Below are 26,802 nucleotides of genomic sequence, written 5' to 3'. Positions count from 1 at the left end.
GGGAGGAAATAATATTTTGACAATAATAATTAAAAATCGGGGTGTATTTAATAACGTTGTGTTGGATTTGGCCCTTTCTGCAGGGTTATCCTCAAATTTTTTGCCTTCCTCCTATTTTCTGACCGTGTTTTTGTTGGCATGAGAACTCTGGGCGCTTTACCACTGCTAACCAGTGCTAAAGTACATGTGCTCTCTCCCCTAAATGTGGTGTGATTGGTTTACATCTGTTTGTCATAATGATTTACTTTCAAGTCCCTGGTAAACTGGTATACCATATACCAAGGGCTTGTAAATTAAATGCTGCTAATGGGCCCGTAGCACTGATTGTGCAACCCACATAAGTAGCCTTTCAAACCTGTCTGAGACCTGCCACTGCATGCACAGTTTACTGTCACTTCAATTGGGCATTTAAAACTACTTTCCAAGCTTTACACTCCCCTTTTACTACCCAGTGTTCATGAAAGGCTACAGGCATGTTAATGTTTTGGGGACATCTTCCAGGTGGTGGGGTGGAAACCCTGTGGGAGAACTAGAGATTGGCGTAGAGCCGCCGTTGAAGAATGAACTGCCTAATTAGACTCCAGTCTCTTCGGAAGCCCACACCAATTACTGTATAAAGTTTAGTAGGCACGCAGGCGCTTCTGTGCCCTATGTTTTCCTAATGCAATTGTTTAAAATTTTCCTGCAATGTATGAGATTCACTCTAATCCTGCATATTTTCACTAATCAGGTGATTTACATTGTTCTTTTTGTGAGACTCATGATATTAAAATCTATTTTTATAACAAGCAAAGTCTCTTTTGTGGTGTATTCTTTGTGTTGCTGTGTGCGTGTGTGTTGCAAAAATGCTTTACACATTAACTCTGTAGATAAGGCTGCCTGCTCTGCGCCAAGCTACCAAAGGGTGAGCACAGGATATCTTTAGGTGTGAATCTTACTTACCCTGACAAAAGTGGTGGGTTCTGCCTGGCTGTGGTTCATACCTTGACCAACCAGAAACCCAATTTCTAACCTGTGGGTACAATTCTTTGGATTTTCTTAAAGGAACAATACATCAAACTACAGCAATCTACTCATTATGGTACTTACGACGTCTTAGGACTTGTAAGATATTTGGTAAGTTATTTTTAGAGTTGATGGAATAAAATAAAACTGCCTAAACATTTGATTTTGAGCTAACAGCATAATTTCTAGGGGCTAAGGAAATATGGCCTCAGGAAAGAATGAGCTGATTGAAGAGATGAATGAATTTAATAACTAGTGACATAGACTGTAGAAGAAACCATTTCTTCAGGTACTGTGGGGATGCACCTCTTTTACTGTTTGTGCAGCAGAAGCTGCTCCTTATTTATCATTTTTTAAAGATCAAGTCAGGGATTTCCTTGTTTTTATCCCAGACACCACCATTTCCATGCAGTATTTAATTCCATATTATGGTGTGCAGGAAGCACTCGCATTAGTGGCATCATTGTGACCATTTGCCAGACCACACTGAGGCAGAACAATCTCACCAAGATAGTTCTGATGCTTCTTCCAGGCTGGATTTTATGCTCCTGGCCTGCCACTAGTGGAGAATTTCCTGTCCATGGCCACTACCCTCTGAGCTTGTGTGGGTCCTCTACCACAAAACTGTCCAGACAGGAGGGCTATCTTGAGCTACATACAGAGGCATCTGACGAAGATGCTCAATATGTTCAAGAGTGGAGACAAAACATGCTGGGTCCTCTTCTGATGGAGGACAGTCAGCATATTTGCACTAAAGAGGAATTTGCATCTAGGTGATGAATATTACTTATTTATTAAGTATTAATGCAGGCAGTCAGACAATATTCCCCACTATTGCACTGCTTGGAAGGTTCAGATCAGGGAATCAAAGGAGGTTGTATGTCTAGGATTCTCCCAACAACAATAATAGCTTGGCATCAAGAGGACTCACGTATCAATTCAAGGACCCCCACTACTATTGGGAACAACTTTATTCCACCCACTGGCAGTATGTCCAAAAAATTGGCCCGGTCCTGAACCTCTTGAATTTTAATTAAGATAATCTGCAATACAACCCTTCATAGCCTTACAGAAAGTGTTTCACCACAACTCACAAAGAAAAAAGAGTAGTGTGATTCGTGAGAGGTGAGAGTAAAAGGAAAAGATGAGAAGGCACCTCACGTACGCAACACCAGGAAGGCTGCCAGCTGGTTCTCGCTAGTATGCCCACGTTTTGTCATCATTGGTTGCAAACTCATAAAGAAAGTGTCCAGTAAAAAAGGTAGATAGACAAAGGAAATTTTTGACAGTAAAACTTTGCTGTCCCCAAAAACAAAGAGTAAGAATGAAAAAACCCAGTGAATTGCTAAGAACAAGACCTTCAGAGCAATAGTAAAATTGAGGTATGAACTCACTGTTAGGTCAACCTCTTTATTCACAACCAGTGAGTTCACTCAAAAGTAAAAGCACTATATGTCGCTAACCTTTATAAAGAAGGCCAACATGTTTCATTGCCATTAATCTTTCGTCAATTTCATCAGGGCATGGGGTTTTGAGCACTCGTATAACTGGACATCCACTTTACTGTTTATAGAAGGGCATGCAAAGGCCGAGGACATTCATACCAGCCTTCACAAAGCCAATCGGAATTATATTTAGTATTCCTTTTTCCGATTCTCTGAAATGCGCTGCAACTAGCGCGTGTTCCACCGTAACCTCTAACGGAGCAATCCTTGTCTCGTCACCGCCTCATATCCTGATGCCACTCTCCAGTTCAGTTTAAGGCCACATTATCATCTGTGGTCAAGATGGACTATTTGATGCTTGGACTTACCCTACCTGGGAACAATGATATTGGCCCCAGACAGCTTCTGCTATCTTACCTAAGCACCTCTGTGTGCATTTTGGACTCAATGTTTCATTTGGGTGTTTCCAAGACTTCGTACTCAAGGCATCAATTATTCAAATGACAGAGTCAGAGCGGGTCCTGACTCGCTACTCCTGCATGTTCATGGTGCAGAAGCCTTTGGCAATTTTGTCCAATCCTAATGCTGAAGAAGGCAAATTCATTTCTGCCCCACCACGCTTTCAAGATGGTAATGCTTCAGACAATCTTGCCATTGTTTTCCCCGGGGTGCCTACTTGTCTCAGTGGACCTAACAGATACATGTTCAAATACATCCAGCTTCATAAGTTTTTCTGGTTCTCTGTCATTGGATGGCTTTTCCAATTCTGTGTCCTTCTCTGAGATGGGGCAAAATTTTAAAACCAGCGGACTCCAACTCCATTCTCGGCAGGGTTAGGATAATACAAACATTGATTTCTATCTGGGTGATGTTTCTCTTTCTAGTGCTAGTACTGTGATACCAAAATGGTATGGATGCAAATGCAGCTGGGAACTCCCTGCCCTTTACATGTTACAGGATCAAAAGAACTGAGTTCATATCCTGGTACAGATTTGAAATTTCATTATAATTCATGGGATTCTGTAATCCTTGTTTTAACAGCAGTCCCTAATTTCTTTATAATTGGTGAATTGTGACGCAACCCAGTCACCGATTATAAAGAAAAGACCTCAGAACGCAACCAATATAGATTATTACAGTCAAGTTCTAATGTTACAATGTCTGCTTGCCAGAGCCACTTGCCAATGCCAAAGGCAGGTCAGGTCATGGAGCATAATTGAAGTAGCTGTTTAAATCAACACAAATGTAATGCTGCTTTTCTTTCTTCTGCTCTATTTTGATAACTTACACTGACAAGCAGAGAGAATATGTTTATTTTTTTCACCTCCTATTTAAAGAAAAGCTAGAATCTTTCTACATGCTTCAACACATTCTGAGCTGTAGCAGCTTTTTTATATAACTGACTTGTATTGAACTTTTTCTGATATTTGTTTGCAACAAAAACATAACAGGTTTTTCATGTGTTGAACTTTGCAATAGATGTTTTATTTGTATTCTTCATGTTTGCAAACATGCTTGCTTTTTCATGTGAAAGAGCTACATACCATGGTTTTAAGTGGTTTGCTGGAAAGGTGATGGTGTGAGATTATGTATTATATGGGACAAAGTACCCCTGGCATACCTGTTAAGGGTTTTGCAAGTCACCTCAGAGTTCCATAACCTCATAGAGGAACTCAACCTTTCGTCTTGTTCTAGATGGTTATGGAGCTCCTAAGTTACTTACAATATCCCTATAATGTACATGGTGTACTTTCCCTTTATATCTCCATTAGACAAGAGGATACTTCACCTTTTCTCTTAGGTGTATGTCAATGGCATTCAGCAGTGTGTGCAGCGTGTATTAGCTGTACATTAAGATAAGTGTTGAGACCAGACAGAGTGCCTTTGCATCTATCTGATACAACACACACCCAGGAAGCATTGATTCAGCCAAGTTAAAATCATTAAATATAAAAGAAGTTTCTTCAAATGCACTTCATGTAGATGAGAGCATACTTTATGCCAAATTCATTTCCAGTATATTGCACTCTTGGAGGACTCCATCGCAGGAGGTTTGCAGTAGCATACTTTTACAATCACTAATACATGTTCTTGTCAGAATTTAACTGCATTATAATAAAGTAAAAAAAATATATATCTATATCTATCTTGGCCAACAACATATTAGTATCAATTTCTGGCAGAGCATTTAAAATATGTTTCAGCATTATTTGATCACAGCAGAAATATTAAAAAGAGTTTAATAAACCGAATCAGCATTTACTTTCTAACATTATATTGTTGTGATTCCTCGTTTTTGATCATTGTTTTTAAAAGCAATTCATTGGATGGATTTAAACCTAAGCTTGACTTCGCTGATAGAATAATCTATTAGCAGCAGAGTTTAGCAAAATATTCATGTTATTTACAGCTCTCTCTAATACTAAATTCTAACAATCTCCATCAACCATATTTATCTTATTTGCTGATTTTAGAAGTCTATATTGTCTTAAATATCTGATTGCTCATTACTGGATGCTTCATATTCAATGCCATGATGAACAACATATGTTTGATTTACAATTTCTAAACCACATAATGGAAATATTTCATTATTTTGAAGCCATTTGTAAGCTTGAGCACCTAAGCAACATTGCTGTAATGCTTATCCATCTATTAAGAATACCATGTTGTGTTATTCCAAAGATAGTGGGCCATATTCTCAAGGACCTATCGCTGAATTAACAGCATTGTACCACAGCCAAAGTTGCGATAAATATATCACCCCATTCACAAGCTGGTGTCAACAGCCCATAACACCAGTTTATCTGCGATAGCAGCCGCTAAAAACATCGCCACAGATGGCCCCGGCAACTATCGCTGATGAGATGCAGAGTAGGCGTTCCAGTGCAAAAATCTGCGACAACACCACTCCTCAACATTCTCAACGACCAGCCACATCTGCAAAAAGACCACGAAACATGTGATAAGGCACGCTAGCAGCAGAAAACTAACACCTGCTCTGACCTGGTGCTAAATCGGACGACAACCAGCAGCAGCCAAGGGAGCCCAGCCCAGAGCCATACCTGAAGAACAACAGATGCCATGGAGCCACTGAATATGCAGCCCGGAGCCCCAATAGGGCAACAACACCCACCGCCACCACACTCAGGACCACAACCCCCCCGGAACGCCCTCCTGACCACCACAGAGGCAGCAAGGACAAAGACAGCGGACCCACAGGAAATGCACCAGCCTCACAGACTTAACACCAGAGGATGTCATTGCCCACTACAGGCTCAAAAGGACAACCATCCTACGCATCCTGACCATCATCGGCCAACATGCTGACGGCACCAACACAGCAGACAACCACCATCCCACCCCACACAAAGCTGCTGGCTGTGCTGCACCTGTTGGCCTCTGGTACCCCCCAACCAACACCCGCCAGAGTCGGAGGAGTCTCACAGCCAGCCGCATCCAAGTCCCTCACACCTGTCTTGGATGCCATCATCCGCCTGGTACCCTAGTATCTATACTTCCACCACAATGCGCAGGATCTGCTGGAGACCAAGCAAGGACCATACGCCATAGCTGGATGCACGCACGTGTTGGGGGCAATCCACAGCACACATGTCCTACTTGTTCCCCCTGGTGACACAGCACACAAACACGCAACAGAAATCACACATCTCACATCAATGTGGAAGCAAAATCCGAACACCATGGAATATCCACCAACGTCGTCGCCAAATACCCAGCCAGTGTGCATGGTTCCTTCATTCTCTGACAGTACATCATCAACCAGCACTTCCAGGATGGCACCAATGTGAATGCACTGCCCGTTGTCACGTACCAAATGGACACCCCAAACACCTCAACTCCACAACCATGCAACCACAACTCTGGCAATGCACATGTCAAAAAATCACATACAACATGCAAAACAACATGCTCACCCACCAGACACGAAAGCACTACTTACAATGTTAACCTGGGCAAGCCGTGGACATGAGTCATCAATGGCATGGCACTTCAGTCACACAATAGCGGAACTTAGGGGGAGGTGGGAACCAGGCATATGTGAAGGAGGCAGGAGAACCATGATTGGGAAAGTACACAATGCCAAGCGTGGTGGCGATGTGCTGGACAGACTGCAGTATGCATAACACACCCATATCCATGGCGACATACACTGCTGGTGTATGGAGTGTAGTGGACACAACCGTGTCACCCCAGCCAGTGGGGGAGTCTGCAAAAATGTTGCCTGTTATTTCCCCCCGTAAGCTTGAGTGGAGTGGGATGGCCTGGCGTATGCCAGGCCAGCATAGGGGTGTGAATAAAAAGTACGTAGCCCTGGGCGTGGTCCTCTTCCGGAATGTCCAATGTCTCTCTCACCCTACCATGAGGCCGACGCCATCCTCATGAGCGGAGTTGCCTGCAATCCTGTGTGCCTGCTGTACCCCGGCCCGCTGAACCCTGAACCCGTCAGGCCCGCCTCTACGCAGCCAGGACACATTGATCACCTGCCGACACTGGTGGGTGTCACAGAGGGCCTGCCACATGCCGGCACAAGCTCAAAGCCCGAGGCCCGTGACCTTGGCAGCCTCCTCAGACCATCACGGCCTCCACGACACAGGCCCACTTTAGTCCTTTCTCGTTGACGTACTCTACTTCTGCACCCGGCCTACACTACAATCAAGAAGGTCACACATTTGGAACTGAGTCTTGATTACACAATGGCAGTGAACATTATTCAAGGCAGAGTTTATGTCACTATACTCCCTTCGATGTGGTGCCACCAAGTCTGTGCATAGCATTACAACCACACGTGTCTGTGGGCCTGTGCAGACTACTGCCCTTGGCCTATGCTGTGCATGAGTAGGTCACAGAATTGGAATTGAACATCGATTATTCAAAGGCAGAACACATATCATTGCACGCAAGGAGAGGCGTAAGAGAATGGCACGTTGCAGTTCGGAGAGAATAGGATCATCGTTACGGAGGTGATCGAACACTACCGACATCTGCCCTGGTGTCACTGTCTGTGCATCTCGAGCCAATGAGACGTGGCTGTGGGCCAATGCTGAACGCTGCCTCCGGTCTACACTGTGATCCAGTAGGTCACAGGGTCTTGATTTAGCAATGGCGGAGTTCACATCAGTGTACTGGCATCATTGCAGACTGCACCCCCTCCCAGCCCCAGTGCCACTAAGTCTGTTCCCCGACATTCATGGACACTCTCTGATCGTACATTGGTGCAGTCTGAGTCTATGGACTAGGGGGTAGTTTTCATCCTCATGTGGCTGTCACCGAATTGGTGGTGGCAACGAGGCTGTCGCTTTCCACTCCTCCATTTGCTGCTTCCGGATATCATCAGACCTCTACATCATGCCCTAGAGGACACCTTCCACTGTCCCCTGCAACCCTCAGCCACATTCACCTCTGACATCGATGAGGACTAGCCCAGTCTGCGTGGCCCTACCTCAGTTCCCCGCAAGTCACCGACCCATGGCGGTGTGCCTGTGCTGACCGCTGTGCATCTGGGGCCACTAACTCATGCAGCTCATGTCAGGGACCATGTCTGAATGAATATTGGATGACCTCTGTGACGGTGGTCCTGGGGTCATCGACGCCATGTACATGTGACCCTGTGCTGTCCACTGCCTCCGGCCTCAACTGCGGACCACCAGGGCTCATACATCAAATCGAGTCCTGACTGGGCCAGACATCGCATCACCGCTTGAGGCACACGCCACCATCGCAAGGGCCAACTCCATCCACCATCTGCCAGAGTCGAAACAGTGGTACTGGCAGACTAACGGAGTTGCTCAGACCTGTCGTGGATGCCATCATCTGCCTGATCCCTTGCACAGCACTCTAGGTGCCACTGACTCAGTGCACCACCACCCATGGACTATTACTGATTGAGTTTTGTGCTGTGGAGATGTTGCGCAGCAATGTCACCTCAGGCAGAGTGGGAGACCTGGGATGTTGATGGGGAAGTTGATGCAGGTGTAACACACCCCACTAACCTGAAGGGACACAATCCTAGCAGTTTCTTCACATGAGCATGCTCATCTCTAGTGCTCCAACCTCAGTGCACTGCAACTCACGGACTCTTCTGTTTGAATTTTGGGTGACCGCTGTCCTTGCTCCGGCTCCCTCCATGTTGCTTAGCAGTTGACTCTGTTATGCAGGTGTTTTCTGTTTCCATTGCACTGGTGTCCACTGTTCAAGTTGTTGCCAGCACCAAGCACTCTGTGCAGGCTGACTTAAACTCACCCCACATACATCCAGCACAGGCATCACTGTACATGTGGCCCTGCCAATAAAGGGGCCGGACGCACATGCCCGTAGCCAGTTCAACATGATGTTTGCATGTGTCCCTGTGGTCTTGTTGGATGCATGAGGGTCCTGGGCCCTACGACATTACATTGCGCTGTGTACAGCGGACGCAGACATGTCACTGCAGGAAGCGGGTATGACCTTGGATATGTAGCTTTGTTGTCAGCCGCTCAATACGTAAGAGGAGTGGACTGGGCCATCGTACGGAGGACCAGCATCGGGGTGTAAAGGATGATTCCGTGGCTCTGGGCATGTGCACATGCATGTGTATCTGTCACGGTGTGGGTCTCCTTTGTGGGGTGTAGGTGGTCCCTGATGTAATCTAGTTCAGCTTCCAAGTGCTCTGAGCCCACCCACAGCCACCTCCTTTTGGCATTCTGACACCTGGCATTGGAATGCAATGTGTACCTTGGTGAAGTGTTGGGAGCCAGCTGTGGTGGCGGGTGCTACCTACTGTGTGGTCTGTGCAGGGGCGGTGGTCTTCTCTATGTGGCTTGGTTGCCTGAGAAGTCCATGAGCTGCTTTAGGGTGTCGGTGTTAGAGGTGTGGTGGTCGTCTCCGGCATCACTGATGGTTTGTCTGGTCTGACCTGCTGGAGGTGTTTTCTGTCCCTCTGCAATGTGAAGGGGAAGATGCATGTTGACATTGTTTTGACATTTATGTTTGCGAATTGTTCTTGTTTACATGCAGACTGTGTGACAATGTACATTGTGACTGTTTGGGCGGTGCTGGCAATTTGGGGGGGGAGAGTGAACATTGGGACTACAGGATGGATGTGAGGTTGTACCCGTGCATATGCATCTCACAGTTCCCTGCTCTGTCCAATATTATTGGCCTGTTTCTGCGCATGAGCGGAGCCAGTTGTGTCCCCGGTTCTGCAGTGTCGATGTTGCACATTGTGCCACATTGTCATGGGACGTCCTGTGATTGCTATGTGTGTGTGCTGCAGTGTGCCATGAGGATGAGGGACATGATACTGGGTCATTGTGGGTGTGCAGTGTGCTATACTTGGTTGTGCATGTGTGCTATTGTGCCCATCTCCCCCTATCCCCCCAGTCCCTGGTTGTTACTCACCATGTTGTTGTTGTGTCAGCTCCTCTCGAGCTGTGTACGTACTCCCACCTCCTTGCATCGTCTCAACACTGATGACTGGCCTCCATTTCCTCCTGCTCCTCCTGTGGCGCAGGACTCCCACCTCCTGTCGCCGTTGCTGCCTTCCTGTTGGCAGCGGGTTTGTGCCTGGTTTAGGATTTTAGGTCATGCCAGCGCCGCTTGGCCTCATCCATTGTCCTCCTTGACACTCCGGCTGCATTCCAGATAGTCTGATTGTGGGACAGTTGCTGGTAGTGTTCTGTCACCTCTGTGACGCTGGTCTTGTATTGCTGCAGACTGCACCCCGTCTTCCTCTCCCTCTTCTCCCTGGCCTTCCCCGACCCTATTGTACCTTGCCGGTGGTCTGTGGGGTTGTGGGGTTCGCGTTGGCCTCTGCGCTGGGTAAGGGTCCATCCATCGTGCTGAGCACTTTGGATTGTTTCTGGTGTTTTTTTCTTGTTCTGCTTTTACAGTGCATTTTCCCGCCAGACGCGTGGGATTTGCAGGCCTGTGGCTGGTTTTTGCAGCTTTTTGTATCGCGCTCGGCCTCATCGAAGCTTTTTTGGTGTTCGTGTTTCACATTTCTGCAGCATGGCATTGATTTTCATGCTGCCATTTGACGCGTTATCTGGTGACTATCACATGGTGCCGCCGTGTTGTGAATACTTGGTTAACACGGCGTAAATTTCTCACTATAGACTGCGATGTTCTTGAGAATATACCCCAGTGTTTCTCTTTTGTTGCAGAGTTCACATACACTTCCTATATCCACATAACTTAAAGAAATATAATATGGCATGCTCAAGTAACTTGTCATTGTAAGTCACAATGTTTGAACTGATATAAGACCACCCTACATGCAACACTATACCTAATCCATGCTGCGGCATCTTCACACTAAAGGAAAATATTCCTGTGAACCCACTATTCATTGGAACTAAGTGTAATTGTTTATTTTAAGGAATGCTAGAGTACCTTTATAGAAAGTGGGATTTGTATGGCTTTTGTCATAGACAGGTTTCTAGACCTAAGAAATAACCTCACTGACATTAGTCTCGCCACACCCCCCTGAGGTACCCTTGCTCTTCCTCAAATTCTTACTGTTTTCTTTTCCAGAGAGTGAAAAGGACTCGTGTGAAGTTCTAATAACTTTAAAAAATAAATAATGGCATACCAGTGAGCAGGATATGAACTAGGATGAAATTGTCATATTTTTCTTCAGGAGTTCTTGGAATCAACTGAGTGGATACTACACACATTTGAACGGGGTCTCAGCAATTAGCAAACCCTAAAAATTATTGGAATGCGTAAGTGATGTAGGTATTTTTTTATTTGCTATCAACACTCTTCATAAAACAAAAAGGCTTAGATGATGGCCAAGATGAAATCACAAATCACTATCAACCGGAGTCCCAAAAGAAGTTTGAAATGTACAGGCCTAAATATTAACAGAAATATAGAACGCTTTTTTTAAAAAAAATGACCAAACGTTACCAATCAATGCATGTATTTATTTCTCCGAAGATACATTAGTCCACCTCCCCCTGGAGAAACGCCTTTCCAAACAACCAACAAATCCTGGTGTGCTCCAACACTGCTTTATCTCACTGTAAAAGTATATGTACTCCTGCCCTTGACAGGAGAAAAACTGTGGTCATTTATGGGTGAGAAGTGTGAATATCCAAATAACTGTGATTTTATTGTTGTTCACTCCTTTCACAGGTGTACATATTCTGAAAACCCCACAGCCCAACATACAAGATATAACCACAATTAAATAATGCACTCAATCAAGGTAAATTATGAACTTGAATCTGCACTCCAAAGGATTTTACTCGAACACCTGACTTTTATTTGAATTGTCCAAAAAAGCTACATGAATTTGTCAATCAATTCTCAATGAAGAACAAGGCGGTAGAAAGAAGCAAAACATTGAGTTTTAACATGGTTCTCTAAGCCAAGCAAGGAGGGTGAGGTTTGACTGAAGATAGGATTCTATTGAAATTTCTTTTTGTAATAGTTTTCACACCCAAGCTTTAACTGTGCAACATATGTATGATACCTAGATGCACTTGTGGTCAGAAAGTGAAATCGGACTCACTATATACATTTGAATTGCCTTACATATTAAATTTGATGTGATAGTTGAGTGACCAGAATGCAAGGATCCCTTGTTTTAGCATTGATCATACTACTACAATGGTAATAGTATCTTGAGTTAAATGCACTACATGGTTGCAAGAAATGCAGATACAAGAAAAGAAGTGCAAGGGTTTCAATTCAACACTACTTATTTCTTCATTAGGATGTGTGTCTGTAAAAAAAGTTTGGATTCCTTCCGTCATAGAGATCTAGTGCCCCAGGATCAAGCATGGAAATCTGCAAGCTGCGCTCCCTGCTGGGGATTCCAGGTACTCCTTGTTTGACCCGGCCATCTGGACACGGTCATCACAGATTTTTGCCTTTCTTTCCTGACCCATTATTGTTGGCTTTTAAGACTCTATGCACTTTACTTCTGCTAACCAGTGGTAAGTGCCTGTGCACTCCCTTGACCTCATGGTAAAATTGGCATACAAATAAACGGTACATTTGATTTACTTGTAAGTTCCTAGTAAATGGTATGGCATGTACCCCGGACCCGTACATTAAATGCTACTAGTGGGCTGCAGCACTTCTTGTGACACCCACTAAGGTAGGCTTTTGAAACATGTCTTAGGCTATCCACTGTGGGTTTAGTGAAGTTTTAAAATGCAATTTGGACCTGGCAGAATAAACCTTTTTCCAGGCCTAATCTTTCCTTTTTATTATGCCCCAAAGGGAGGCCTTAACGGCTAATAGGGCATGGTGTATGGAATTTAACAAGTAGGACATGTAGCTTTCAGTCTTACATGTCCTGGTACTGAAAAACTTCTAAATTGGTTTTCCTCTGCTGTAAGGCTATCTCTCCTGCAGACTAACACTGGGTTACCTTATTACACTCAACAAATGCTAACATCAGTGTGGAATCAGATAGAGATATGTTGCTTACACTCAAATGATTTGCAATGTAAAATCCCCTTTAATGGTAAAGTCAGCATTTAAGTTTCCACTTAAATAACACTTCTAGGAAGTTGGCATTTTTCTGCCCATCTAATTTCTGCCAGTGTCCTGAATAACATGACTGTGGATGGTTATCCATTTGTGGGTTGGGTATTCCTTCCAGAAAATGAGACAAAGGAAACCTAGGTGTGAGGGGAGAGGCATTTACTGTCAGGATTGTTGGGGAGGAGTTGTGCCCTGATTTGATAACACTTCAAAGGAGTCTGTCTGCAGCACACACAAATGAACCTGACACCAGTACTGCCCTTGACTTTGTCACCCTAGACAGTTTGGAGCCAAACCCAGGGGAAAAAATTACCATAATCAGTTTTGTGGGTAGGCCAGGTAGTTCCCCACACACAGGGTGGCCTAGGTATAAATGGGGCATCTTCAGAACCTCTCAACAACACATTCCTGAGTCTGGGGAAGATCAGAAGAAGGACTGCCATGCTGTCTGAGGAAGAGGGACCGCCCTGCTGACTGAAGACTGACCTGTTTGCCCTGAACCCAGGATCAGTTGGTTGGACTTCTTTGGGAGCTACAGGGACATAACAAGCTTTGCTGGCATCATTAGAGCTCCTTTTGAAGGAAAGGTAGAGATGCAGAGGTTTAGGGCTCCTCCCAACTGCAAAGCAACCTCTTTGTCCAAAATTCGGCTGCTCGCAATGACCACCAATGCATAGCTCCAGCTGGATTTGCTCTTTGCAACTATCCATGACAACTGGCAACGTGAGACCTGCACTTCAAGCTGACAGCAATTGTCCACCATGATTAATCAACGCAAAGCTCTAGTGGTGGCATGCTTCGCGCAGCAACCACGACCATCCACGCCACTTGACCTGCTCTTCGCCCTGAAAGCCTCTTCCTCGTGGTACCCACGAATGGCCCCCTTCGATCTAGATGTGAGATTGTAACCCTTCAGTGGGACTAATCTGGTCCCTGTATCAGACCCACACTCCATCCCGGTCGGCCTGAAACCTTTGACTTTTCCCTGGTCTAACGTGACCCAATAACCGAGAGTGGCACTTTGTGCTATTTGACAATATTTGTGCCTAAAACTTTAGAAACTTATATCTCCAGTTCTACTGATTGACTTTTTTGTGATTTTGGTTTCATTTTATTTATTAAAATTTGTTCTGTATTTCTGGGAGTTTTCCTGTGTTGTGTTTTCCCTTTTAATACTGTTTGAGTGCTGCATAAATACTTTACACATTGCCTCTAAGTTAAACCTGACTGCTTGGTGCCAAGCTACCAATGGGTTACGTACAGGTTAATATAATGACTTTTGTAGTTTACTCTTTCAAGGATTGTGTTTATTATTTGAGTGGGGATTTCACCCCTCAACTAATAACCTAATTTCCTACACTCCTTGATTGTATTTCGACGATCACAGCAAAAATCATTTCCAGCTTCCTAATGATGAAGACAACTCACTGGCAAAAGTATTTCTAGACTGTATTGCAGCTTCCAGAAATAAATGATAAACACGATAGTAGAAAAAGCTAGCTTACTATATTCTAGATTCACTGCCCTCTGCCCTCTGCCCTCTTGTCTTTATTCCAGGAGCTCAAATTATCAAATGGAGAATACCACAGTGAGTTTAGTATTATTTCATTTTATCTGATCCATCCTCTCCGATTTCTGTGCTAAGGGAATGTTTCCTAAGAATGCCATGGAAGCCCCTATTTTGCGTGTGGAATGCACACTAGGGGGAACCGTTAGTGTGCGTTTAGCCTTGTGGTAGCATATTTGGATACATTTAACTATCCACCTAGCTATCCCAGATTTGGAAATGGGGTTGCCTTTATGTGGTGGAGAGAAAGCAACAAACAATTGTTTTGTTTTGCGGAATGATTTGGTTCTGTCAATGTAGTAGAGACGGGCTCTTTTAACGTCTAAGGTATGAAGAGCTCTTTCAGCTACCGAGTCTGGATTTGGGAAGAACACTGGTAACTCTACTGATTGGTTAAGATGGAACAGAGATATGACTTTTGGAAGGAATTTCGGATTTGTTCTAAGAACCACTTTGTTACGGTGTAATTGTAAGAATGGTTCTTGTATGGTTAAAGCCTGGATCTCACTTATCCTTCTGAGGAATGTGATAGCGATAAGGAAAGCCACTTTCCATGTAAGGAACTGTAGCTCGCATTTATGCAGAGGTTCAAAGGGGGGTCCCATGAGCCTTGTAAGAACAATGTTTAGATTCCACACTGGAGAGGGTGGTAATGTGGGAGGAATAATCCTTTTTAGTCCTTCCACAAAGGCTTTGATAGCAGGTACTCTAAAGAGTGACAAGTGTTGTCTATTTTGTAAGTAGGCTGCTAATGCTGCTAGGTGGAGACGTATGGATGAGTATGCCAAATTATATCTTTGCAAGTGCAGTAAGTAGCAAATGATGTCCTGGATGGATGCATCCAGTGGGTTTATATGATTGTTAGTGCAGTAAATGGCAAATCTTTTCCATTTTGCAGCGTAGCAGGCTCTAGTGGTAGGTCTTCTGGCCTCTCTTATAATATTCATGCAGTCTTGTGGCAGGTTGAGGTAACCGAACTCTAGGACTTCAGGAGCGAGATCGCCAGGTTCAGTTGAGCTGGATCTGGGTGTCTGATTTCTCCATGGTTCTGGGTTAATAAGGACGGGGAGAGATGCAGTTTTTGGTGTGGAACTAGCGAGAGTTCCAGTAGTGTTGGGAACCATGGCTGGCGTGCCCATGTGGGAGCTACTAGGATCAGTTTGAGAGACTGTTGCCTGAGCTTGCGTACCACTAATGGAATGAGTGAGAGAGGCAGAAAAGCGTATGCAAATCTGCCTGACCAGTTCATCCATATCGTATTGCCCTTTGACTCCAGGTGGGGAAACCTGGCGGCGAAGGTTGGGCATTTTGCGTTTTCGTGTGTGGTGAACAGATCTATGTCTGGTTGACCCCATTGTTGGAAAAAGGGCAGTAGGACTTGGGGATGTAGTTCCCATTCGTGGATCTGTTGAGTTTGTCGACTTAACAGGTCGGCAATTTGATTGTGAACCCCTGGAAGGTGTTCTGCAAGTAGGTATATTTTCTGGGGAATAACCCATCTCCAAATGTTCGGTGCGAGCTAGGACAGCTGGAGAGAATGTGTGCCTCCTTGTTTCTGTATGTAATGCATGGCTGTCATGTTGTCTGTCCGGATGAGGACAGTTTTGTTCTGGAGATGTAGTTGGAATGATTTTAATGCTAGGAACACTGCTAGTAGTTCTAGGTAATTGATATGGAGCACTTTCTGTTGAGTGGTCCATTTGCCCTGAGTGGTGTGGCCGAGGAGATGGGCTCCCCATCCTGTGAGCGATGCGTCCATTGTCAGCACTATGTGTGGAAGAGGCTCTAGGAACGGCCGCCCTTTGGAGAGGTTTGTTATGTTCCACCATTTCAGAGAGCGATGTGTGCGGCTGTCCACCAACACCAGATCTGTAAGTTGTCCGTGGGCCTGGTTCCACTGACTTGCTAGACATTCTTGCAAGGGATGCATTTGAAGTCTTGCATAAGGCACAATGAAGATGCATGATGCCATCATGCCTATGAGTTGCATGAACACTCTTGCTGGAAGAGAGTGTTGGATTTGGAATTTTGTGATAAGAGCTTGTATATTGGCTATCCTGGCTGGGCTGGGATATGCTAGTGCTGTGGAGGTGTTTATGGTGGCTCCTAGATACTGATGTATGTGAGAGGGTTGGAGATGAGATTTGGGATAGTTTATTGTGAATCCCAAGTTGTGTAAGATTTGGATGGTTTGGTGAGTGTGTAGAACACATTTGTTGAATGACTTGGCTTTTAATAGCCAGTCGTCCAGATACGGGAATACATGAATTTGTCGCCTTCTGAGATGTGCTGCTACTACTTCCAGGCATTTTGTGAATACTCTGGGTGCGGTTGTGACCCCGAATGGAAGGACTGTAGTGTTGTCCGTCCACCACAAACCTTAAATACTTCCTGTGGGCAGGATGTATGGGAATGTGGAAGTAGGCATCCTTGAGATCTAGTGTGGCAAGGAAATCGCCTTGTTGCAGTAGTGGAAGCACTTGTTGAAGAGTGATCATATGGAAATGATCTGAGTTGATATACAGATTTAGGGGTCTGAGGTCGAGTATTGGTCTTAGAGTCCCGTCCTTTTTTGGGATTAGGAAGTAGAGTGAGTATACCCCTGTACCCTCATGTTCTAAGGGAACTGGTTCTATTGCGTGTTTTTGAAGCAATGAGAGAACCTCTTGTTTGAGGAGCGTAAGATGGTCTGGTGACATGGAACGCTGTTTGGGTGGTATGTGGGGGGTAGTTGTGAGTTCCAGGCAGTAACCATACTGGATAATTTGTCTTACCCACTTGTCTGTTGTGATGGAGTTCCAGACAGGTAGGAACGGTTTTAGTCTTCCCCCGACCGGAGTGGAATTGTCTGGGGAAGTGGAGGAAAGTCACTGTTTTGTGGCAGGGGAGGTACGACTGTTGTTATTACCTCAACCTCGCCCTTTGTTGTTGTTTCCTCTGTATCCGCCTCTAAAATATCCTCTACTGGGGGATGCTTATGTAGTGGGTTTGTATGTAGAGGAGGTGTCCGCTCCCATTTTTTTGGAGGCTCCTCTATAGAAGGAGCACCGAAAGAAGCCACGTGGTTTGGGAGACTGTAATTCTCCCATGGACTTAGCCGTCTCTGTGTCCTTCTTCATTTTTTCAAGGGCAGTGTCTACTGCTGGCCCGAAGAGCTGTTCCTGATTGAATGGCTGACTAAGTATGGTAGTTTGCACCTCTGGCTTAAAGCCTGAAATGCGTAGCCACGCATGTCGTCGAAGGAGCACACTTGTGCTAATTGCTCTAGAGGCGGTGTCTGCGGCGTCAAGCGCACATTTAATGGCTGCATTTGAAATATGTTTTCCCTCCTGGATAAGGTCATTTGCCTGGGTCTTGTATTGGTCTGGCAGATGTTGTAAGAGAGTCTCTAATTGATCGACGTGGGCCCTGTCATAGGGTGCTAGTAGGGCTTGGGTGTTGGCAATACGCCAATGATTAGCGGCTTGTGCTGCTACTCTTTTGCCAGAGGCTTCTAACAGTTTGGATTCTTTGTCTGGGGGTGGTGTATCTCCTGTGGTTTGGGAGTTGGCGCGTTTCCTAGCATTGGAAACGACCAAAGAATCCAAAGGGAGTTGCTTTTTGATGTAATTAGGATCTTCAGGGGCAGGCCTATATTTCTTTTCTATCCTTGGGCTGAGAACCCTGGCACGAACGGGGTCTTTAAACACTTCGGGGGCGTGTTTTATGACTCCTTTAATCATGGGTAGAATTTGTACAGACTTTTGACATTGTTCTAAAGTGTCTAATAGGAAGTCTTCCTCTGGTGTGTCTGAGTGCATTGTGACGCCGTGGTAAAGTGCCGCTTATTTAATAATTGGCCAAACCCCAGGTGATCATCAGGAGGTGATGTTTTTGAGGGATATGGCTGATTTCGGTGCCGAATGGTCTTTTGTCTTCGGGGGCCGAAGGTGCCGGTTGGACAATGACATGCAGTTTGCTCGGTCCCGAGCTACCGTAAGGCTTATGTTTCTTCGGAGCCGAGCCCGGATGGGGGGCTTCTGAAGGGTATTTTCGGTCTCGACTGGGGCCAGCAGGCGAAGTCTTGACCAATGCCTTTGGTCTTGGTGGGGTTGGGGCAGGGCAGTAGTACTCACACGTTGCCCAGGAGTGATGGGGTCATCTGAGTCGTCTGCTTCGGAAATTATTTGTAAATCTTGGGAGTCTTCTTCAGGGACATCGGGGCCTTCATCAAAGATGTCCTCTGGTTCCGGAGCTGTTCTCTGTGCAATGATGTGTCATCGAGCCCTTCGATCTCGGATGGTCTTTTTGGATTGAAAGGATGCGCAGGCTGGACAGCTGGACTCGTCGTGTTCAGGTGCTAGGCACAGGTTGCAGACTTTGTGGTGGTCACTGCGGGGAAATTTTGCTCCACACTGGAGGCATTTTTTGAAAGACGTCCTTTCCATGAGCCGTAGGCCTCATGGCGTGGATAGGCCCAGCAGCCCGCGTCGACGTCCGGAATCGAGCTGATGAAATTGATGTGGAGAATGAAGGTGCTTCGATGTTGTGTGTGAAGTTTTGCGCTTCGAAAAGTTTGGAATTGATATTTCCAACCGGAGCGGAAAAGTTGCATCCGAACCCAATGGCGGGAAAAAAAAATCTAATGATGGAGTTGATGCCCATGCGCACTGTCGTCCAAGGGAGGAGTCACCTATCTCGTGACTAAAGACTTCTTCCGAAGACAACAACAACCTGCAAGCATCCAAGCCCAACACCAGATGGCAATCTACGATCCTAAGTGTGGGATCTGCAGCTCATATGCCTCGAACATCCATTTATTAAGTTACATTTCTAGCCACATAATCAAATACATATTAATCCATTATAACCCCAGTGAGTTCTAGATCTTAAAATTCAACAAACATCTGTGTGTTATGCTTGCAAAAAAATCATACTTTGAAGTGCATTGTGAATTGTCTTATGATCGCTACTAGACTATAGCCATGTAACATTGTTCTTTCAAATGCATAGGCCCTCATGTACAAAGATTCCACTTAAGGAATCATAAATTGTGACAAATAAGGATTCTTAATTTGCAATTCCTTCAATAGAATGTGAAAAATGTATTTGTTAGTTGTCGCAATTTGCGCACTGACTTCCAATGAACCCATAGGTGTTTTGAGAACTGACCCGTGTATTATTAGGTTGGTTCTCATAATACTGGTTCATAGTGGGTCGTAATTTGACCTACCTCATTAATATGCATGAGGTGGGATGTATATTGAGACCCGCTATGAATGTCTGCAATGGCAGGAATGCCCGCCTGCTGGGATCAGTAGACCGCCATGCCCTTAACACACTCCTTTCAAATACTGATTCTGTTTGTATTTATAGCCTAATTAGTCTTTCTGTAGTGCTCGATAACATATTACCGAATCACTAATTGGGTTTGGTAAATGTATAAATGCCATTTTGCAGTTGAAAGGTTTCTGATTTTAAAAATCGGAGCCTTACTGACCATAAAATAGCATGATACATCAGGGCCATAGAATCAAGTCTTCTAACCCACCTAAGCAATTTAGCTGGGGTATAATGCAAATTGTAGATTGTTTTAAGCTCCCCAATGTTTCTGACAATTATACTTTATATAATCTTATGACCTAGATTCAGAGAGGACTGAAAAAAAATTGTCACTTGCATTTAACTACAATAATCTTGCCGAATTAACTGATTGTAGTTCTATATCATCTACTTCAGCGCCCAATAACAATTGATAAAGCATTTTAATTAATGGTTCAACTGAAAATTATCATAGATTGAACAATTGAGACTTTTCACTCTTTTCAATCTTAAAAAAAGAAATATCCCATTTGGAGATACTGAAAGTGACTCTCCTTGGGCAGTCCAAATCTCTCCTCTAGGTCCAAAAATGAGCATATTTGATTAGAAACCTAATGTCCCCAATTTTCCAGGTTCCTCCATGATCCCAGGTTTCCCACTACTTATCAGGGAAATTAGCAGTAAACAGGGGCAATGCCAAATTGGGTATAATAGCTACATCTTGTTAAGCCAAATCGGAGAGCATTGATTGTCTTAAATCTCTCTTTTTTCAAATAGCTTGACACCAACAATTTAAAAAAAAAAAAAAACTGTAGATTCTTTTTCCAGAGTTGATTCATACATGGTTGGTAGCCTCTCTAACGCAAATCCCTAGCCCCTCTGTCCTGTTATATGATATCATATGCTGTAGCACTGCTACATAATAATAATAATAATAATAATAATAATAATAATAATATTAAAATATTGGGAGTGTCCAACCACCTCTTTCTAGTTGTAACCCTGGAAATGTTAGCGCTCTTCTTACCCTCTTATGCTCCCAGATGAAACTATTACATATATAGCATAGCTTCTTAAACCAGCTCAAACCTAACTCTAAGGGGATGGCTCTAAAAAGGTGTAGGATGTTCAGCAAGATAACCATTTAAATTATGTTGCCATGCCCTATGATTGTTAAGTGCGAATTATGGATACGTTTCAAATCTTTTTTTGTTTGAGAAGGACTATATCACCAACCAGGGCTGTTATTTAGCCCCCAAATATGTTGCACTGCCTGCCTTTCTATGGCCTTGTAGCTGAGCATCCTCACTCCCACTATTTCAGATGACATAGTCGAAGCTAGCAACTTCAATCTCCAATTCATGGATGGAATGTTTTGCGTCTGTGGTGTCAAACACAATAGCGTTGCCATATGCCAATATTTTAGTACCAAAGCCATTGACCATAGAAACACAGATAGCCTTGCTCCTCCATATTTTTTGCAGGAAGGGGTCGATATAAGCAAACAAATGGGGAAAGCATGTACATCCCCGCCTTGTCTCCCTAGATATAAAAATACAGTTAGACTCTCATCCCTTGATCCGAAGTTTAACTAAAGGGGTTCTATATATAAGCTATATGGCAGTCTTAAAACAGGGTTCAAGCAACATTCTATCTATGACTTTCCAAGCATATACCGAGGTAATACAATTAAATGCTTTTTCTGAGTTGAACAGGATCATTGCTAATTGGGAGCCCTGTACCTCATCGAGAACAAACAGAGTTATTACTCGTCTTATGTGAGCCTGCTCAAAAGCATCGCTATAATTTTTTAATGAATCTTCAGTATGAAACTGGGTTTAATGGAGACATCCCCTTCTTAAGAAAAACTCAGATATATGTAGCAGCCCAAGAGACACCCAATAGAACTGCCCTAAAACTTGCATATTGGCTGAAAAAACAGCAAAAGGCATTGGTAGAGTTCTAGATAAATCAGGTCTGCCCCACTGCTTTCTCAAAGGCAATTGAATCCAATGCTATTTTTAAACCCATCAAAGTTAGTGGGCATTCTAGTTCCTCTCTGTCTTCCTCAAGCCAAATTTGATCTAAAATGTTTTATCAAATCCTTAGGATATTCTCCTGATATGAAGATTGGTAATATTCCTCAACAACCCTTATGATACAATGTGGGGAATATACCAGCTGTCCATCCATATCCTGAAATGCAATAATAGCATTCCAAGTTTCTCTCTGCCTTGTTTTTAAAGCAAATACCTTTCCTGTACTTTTGCTATATTCATAGTTTTCTGCTCTATGTATTTGACACCTCCAAGCTGTCTTTTGCGCATAAAGACTGATAATCCTGGTTTTGGATGCTGCTATTTTATGAAGAATTCCTCTATCCTATTAGAACCCCCCCCATTCTCATCATTACATGTCCCTGCTCTAAACAGTGAAACTCCAAATGGATTGTGGAACGTCGCACTCCTGGTTGTTAGTGGTAAATGCTGTTGAGTTTATTTAGGGTGCCTGGTAAATGTCCTCCTGAGCCAGGAGGTGAAAACTATAATTGTGAATGCGTTGTCTCCCGTAGGAGTAACGTCCTTTACTCGGCACTCCTTTGTTGTCAAAATTCAAATAATGGTAATTCAATTGGTGTAGTTTTCTTTAACAATTTATTTTCTGATTCAAATTGTAGACGATTTCATTAACATTCATACTATTTCCGGCATAGTATTGTTCATAGTAAAGTTCAAAATTCACTGTGTTTCAGCCCTATGCATTTCGGGCGAACCCTTCTTCAGGGGACTTCTGCAGGGAGCTGCAGACACACACCCCTGTGGGAGGCGCCCTAGGAGTCACCGGGGGCCTGCGCTGAAGGGAGAGACCGACACGGGAGGAGCTGTTAAGCTCCGGTAGAAGAAGCAGCTGAGGCCCCGTCGGAGCAGCACCGGAGCCGCCGCCCTGCTCCCCAGAGCCGCCCGGGCGCCAGCAGCATGGCCGGCAAGAAATGTAAGTCCCCTGAAGAAGGGTTCGCCCGAAATGCATAGGGCTGAAACACAGTGAATTTTGAACTTTACTATGAACAATACTATGCCGGAAATAGTATGAATGTTAATGAAATCGTCTACAATTTGAATCAGAAAATAAATTGTTAAAGAAAACTACACCAATTGAATTACCATTATTTGAATTTTGACAACAAAGGAGTGCCGAGTAAAGGACGTTACTCCTACGGGAGACAACGCCTGCTCTAAACAGGCCATTAATTATAGAATTCCTTGGTTTTGCTAATCTGGATTTTAAGAATTTTAAATCTAAAACTGAGAATTTTCTCGCTAATTCGAGCTTTCAATGCATCCCATACGATCCCGCGTGAAGCTCTGCCCTTATTCCTGATCATAAAATCCGTAATCTATTCTTTCATATATCTAATGTAGTTGTGATTCAATAGTAAAACGAGGCCTTTATCCCTTGATGCTATGGCAGGTTTCACCTCCTTTGACTCATGTAGTTGTGTGACTACATTATTCCACACTTACTTCTTACATAACCCATATAATGTTCAGGAATGTCTAACTTTACTTTAGATGTAACAGAAATTGCACTATAAATTTAGAATCTGATCTGTTCAGTGATCTAAACCATATTTTGACTCAAAATGTAAGATATACAGAAATCATTTCTAATATTGAGTGGTGATTCCCTGAGTGAAAGAGAGAGTATTTGAAAGAGTGATAGAAAGGCTTTGGGCAAGATAAATGCATTCTTTTCACTTTTTGCAATCTATTTTAAAATGTTAGCTCCGGTTGAAAAATTGCCAACATAAATTTACATGCTGGATAAAGATGTCACTGCTGGTGAAAACCTGGAACTCTAAAAATGTCAAAACACGTTAGGTTTACTCTTTTCTCACATTACTCACCCAGTGTAATATTGGAACCAGTGGTGTAGGAAGGGGGAGGCGGTGGGTGCGGGCCGCCCTGGGTGTCATCACTGAGGGGGGTGACAAAATGGCAAAAATATGTGTTTTAAACACGTATTTTTGGCATTTTGTCAAGACAGGTGTGACAAGAAATTATTAGCACCGGGTACTACCTGTCCATGCTACGCCACTGATTGGAACCATGTGGTAAAGGTATTCACCTGTATGCATATACTTCCCAAAAGTTCTGAGAACCTCACAATGTGAATCTAAGTTGTGTTGTATGGAAGATACTTTACAATGGACAATCAACAACTACAACAGGCTACATGCACTGACATAAAATCTACTAAAAGTCATTGACAGTGATAATTTCGGGTCCAAGTAAAGAAGAATACCCACGCTGAATAATATTGCGAAAACTAGGAAATTTGTAGGAATCGTGTGACCAGTCCAAAATTTAGAGGAATATATGCTATGATCCATGCATATTCTATGGTAGAAGCGCCAAGGGAATGAGCTTACTCACAAATCTATCAGTGACATTCACAGCCTTCTAGTAATGAAATGGAAAGTACAATCTTTTCTATTTGACATCTGAGGAGAGGTAGAATTTGGCACATGCACCAAGAGAAAATCAGAATCCCCAAAAAGTGAACAGCATCAGAATACATTCCACTAAAAGTGCAAATCAAGAAGGAACAATTTAATCACTTGGACCTCAATTGCGAGTGCCCATGTAGAAGATGCAACAGGTATCACATCCTCTAAAATCTGATTCCCTAGGGTTAAAAATTTGACAGGCATGATAAATATCAGTAAAACTTTAGACCTCAGAAATGACCATACCATACAGATTGAGTTAATTTCTATACCAAAATCCAAATATCACAGTATTTATCAGGAGTTTCCCTCTGTTCAATTTCAACAAGTTTGGAGCCGCGACCCGTGCAGGTAAGAGCGGTGGGGCCGAGTTGGGGGGATTTCGACAGATGACGAAGAGGGGAAATTAATTATTTATTTAATTTTCCCTTGTCGTTGTCTTTTGAAACCCCCCCAACCCAGCCCCGCCGCTCTTACCTGCACGGGCTACGGCTGCAAGTTTGACATGTTTAAAGGGATATGTGGGAGGTGGACTTGCTCACACGCTGTAATTACCGGATGAGGTCAACTCCGACCCACTTGTAATTGTGACTCCTGAAAACACTCTTGCCTCACAGGGGCCATTTTAATAACTGAAGCGCGAGTAGTCAAGGCCTTTATCGCAAGGAAACCTTTCCCATACAGTTTAAGCAGATCTACTTCGGAGGCTATCTGTGCAGCGATTACTATTTATGTGCCCACAAACATACAAAAAATGTTTTATAAGTAAACACTGTCACAATGAAAGAATCCTGAAGATTTTTTTGGATATATCCAAGACCTCAAGTTACAAACATTTTAATCTAAAATAACTATGCATCTTTGACCTTTGTTAATTTAGAACACTGAATGTTTATATGATTACGGATTATATTCCATACGTTAAAAGCTGCTAACATTATTATACATAATTATGCTGTGATTTACAGTCCATTAGTATACAAAATACGAAATGTACAATTTACCATTCCTCAGGGGTCTTTTTTAAATAATTTCATCCACCTCAGAGAGCAGAAAGAAATTATACTGATCAGTGAAATGTTCATTAACCATTCAATCTGGTGACCAACCTAACATTTAATTGGATACTTTAAACGATTTTTCTTTTACATTTTCAATTAACATTCTTCGCCAATTTTGTTGCAGAAGCAAGATATTAAAATAATTAGAGATTTTTTTTCAATTTATGCTAATAGGAATACACTGATTGCACATATCATGTTTGATTAGCTGCATCTTTTAAGAGGCAAGCCAGGAAGAAAAAAAAACATTTAAGAAAGAAATGAATTATCGTCAAAGACCGATATATTTCAGAATGTAGAAGAGAGAAGCATGATTCATTCAGTGACAGATTGAAGAATTAATTTAGGCAGTCATACTCATTAATCACTGTGATTGTAATCGTGGGTTTTCACGGTATATCAGTTCTTGAAGTATGGTGTAAGGCTACTTAGCCATGGATATCCTCATGCAGGCAATGCTGACTCAATTGTTGATCCTTTGAAAAATTAAACTAGCCGAGCAATATTTATTGGCCAGAATAAGCGCTGAGAATAGCAATAGGCCTAGCTTATAACTGAAAGCGTCTCTATAGTCACAGGAGAATTTAAGCATTCAATATATGCACGCTGTTTCTCATCCCTGCATTTATAAAGCGATTCATCCATCCACGGACTCATTCTTGCATTTACCTACTAAACCATCAACAATAACACTTGAACACAAATTCAACCAGTATATGCAAAACAAATGAAAATAATAAAAGTAGAAAAAAGAGAACATGCCTCCCCAAAACATAGCAGCTAAATTATGCATAACATCATTCTTCCATCGGTACAATGGCATGGTATATAGTGGATTGTCATTTTTAAGTTCCCACTTCACAATCGCATTTAGCAACAACATGTTGGCCAACCTGGAATGGCAAAACATTGATATACTATGGACAATGCCATTTCAAGATGGCCATGCAGGCTAGAAGCAGTGGCCATGTAGGATACGGCAAGCGTGTTGCTTAGTTTCATTGTCAGGATGCTGCAGTATGCTCTAAAAAATAAACTAAATTAGAAGACGAAGAGGGAAACAAATTAAACAAGACTTATAAACGCAGAACACTAATGAACTAGCCTACCAACAATAATCGTAAAAGTCACTTATTTCCAAGAGGATGTGCAGTGTGATCAGGCAAAGTAGCATCACTCACAGGACAAGAGATCCAATGGCTTGAAGGTTGCTGTCTCAGTGGCCTATGTTGTATGCTTTCATGTATGGAAGCAGAGTGTGAATGGCACTCAAACAGACCTATGACAGAAGAGGACTGAACCAAAGCCCATCTATGTTTATATATGCATGTATACACATGGCAGGCCTTCCCCCCTAAGAGGGCCTAGCACATTATTACAGTGAAAATCTCTGGCCCTATGTTTTCTTAAAGG

The 26,802-nt window shown here is 43.4% G+C and overlaps 1 protein-coding gene across 1 annotated transcript in view; it reads right to left on the bottom strand.

Moving 5' to 3' along the window:
- Positions 1 to 26,802, bottom strand: part of THSD7B (thrombospondin type 1 domain containing 7B) — a 2,208,177-nt gene that overhangs the window by 1,457,225 nt on the left and 724,150 nt on the right. The window lies entirely within an intron of this gene.

This window comes from Triturus cristatus, chromosome 3_2, assembly GCF_964204655.1.
Source record: "Triturus cristatus chromosome 3_2, aTriCri1.1, whole genome shotgun sequence".
Lineage (NCBI taxonomy): Eukaryota > Metazoa > Chordata > Amphibia > Caudata > Salamandridae > Triturus > Triturus cristatus.
This window is presented reverse-complemented; position numbering and strand designations above follow the sequence as displayed.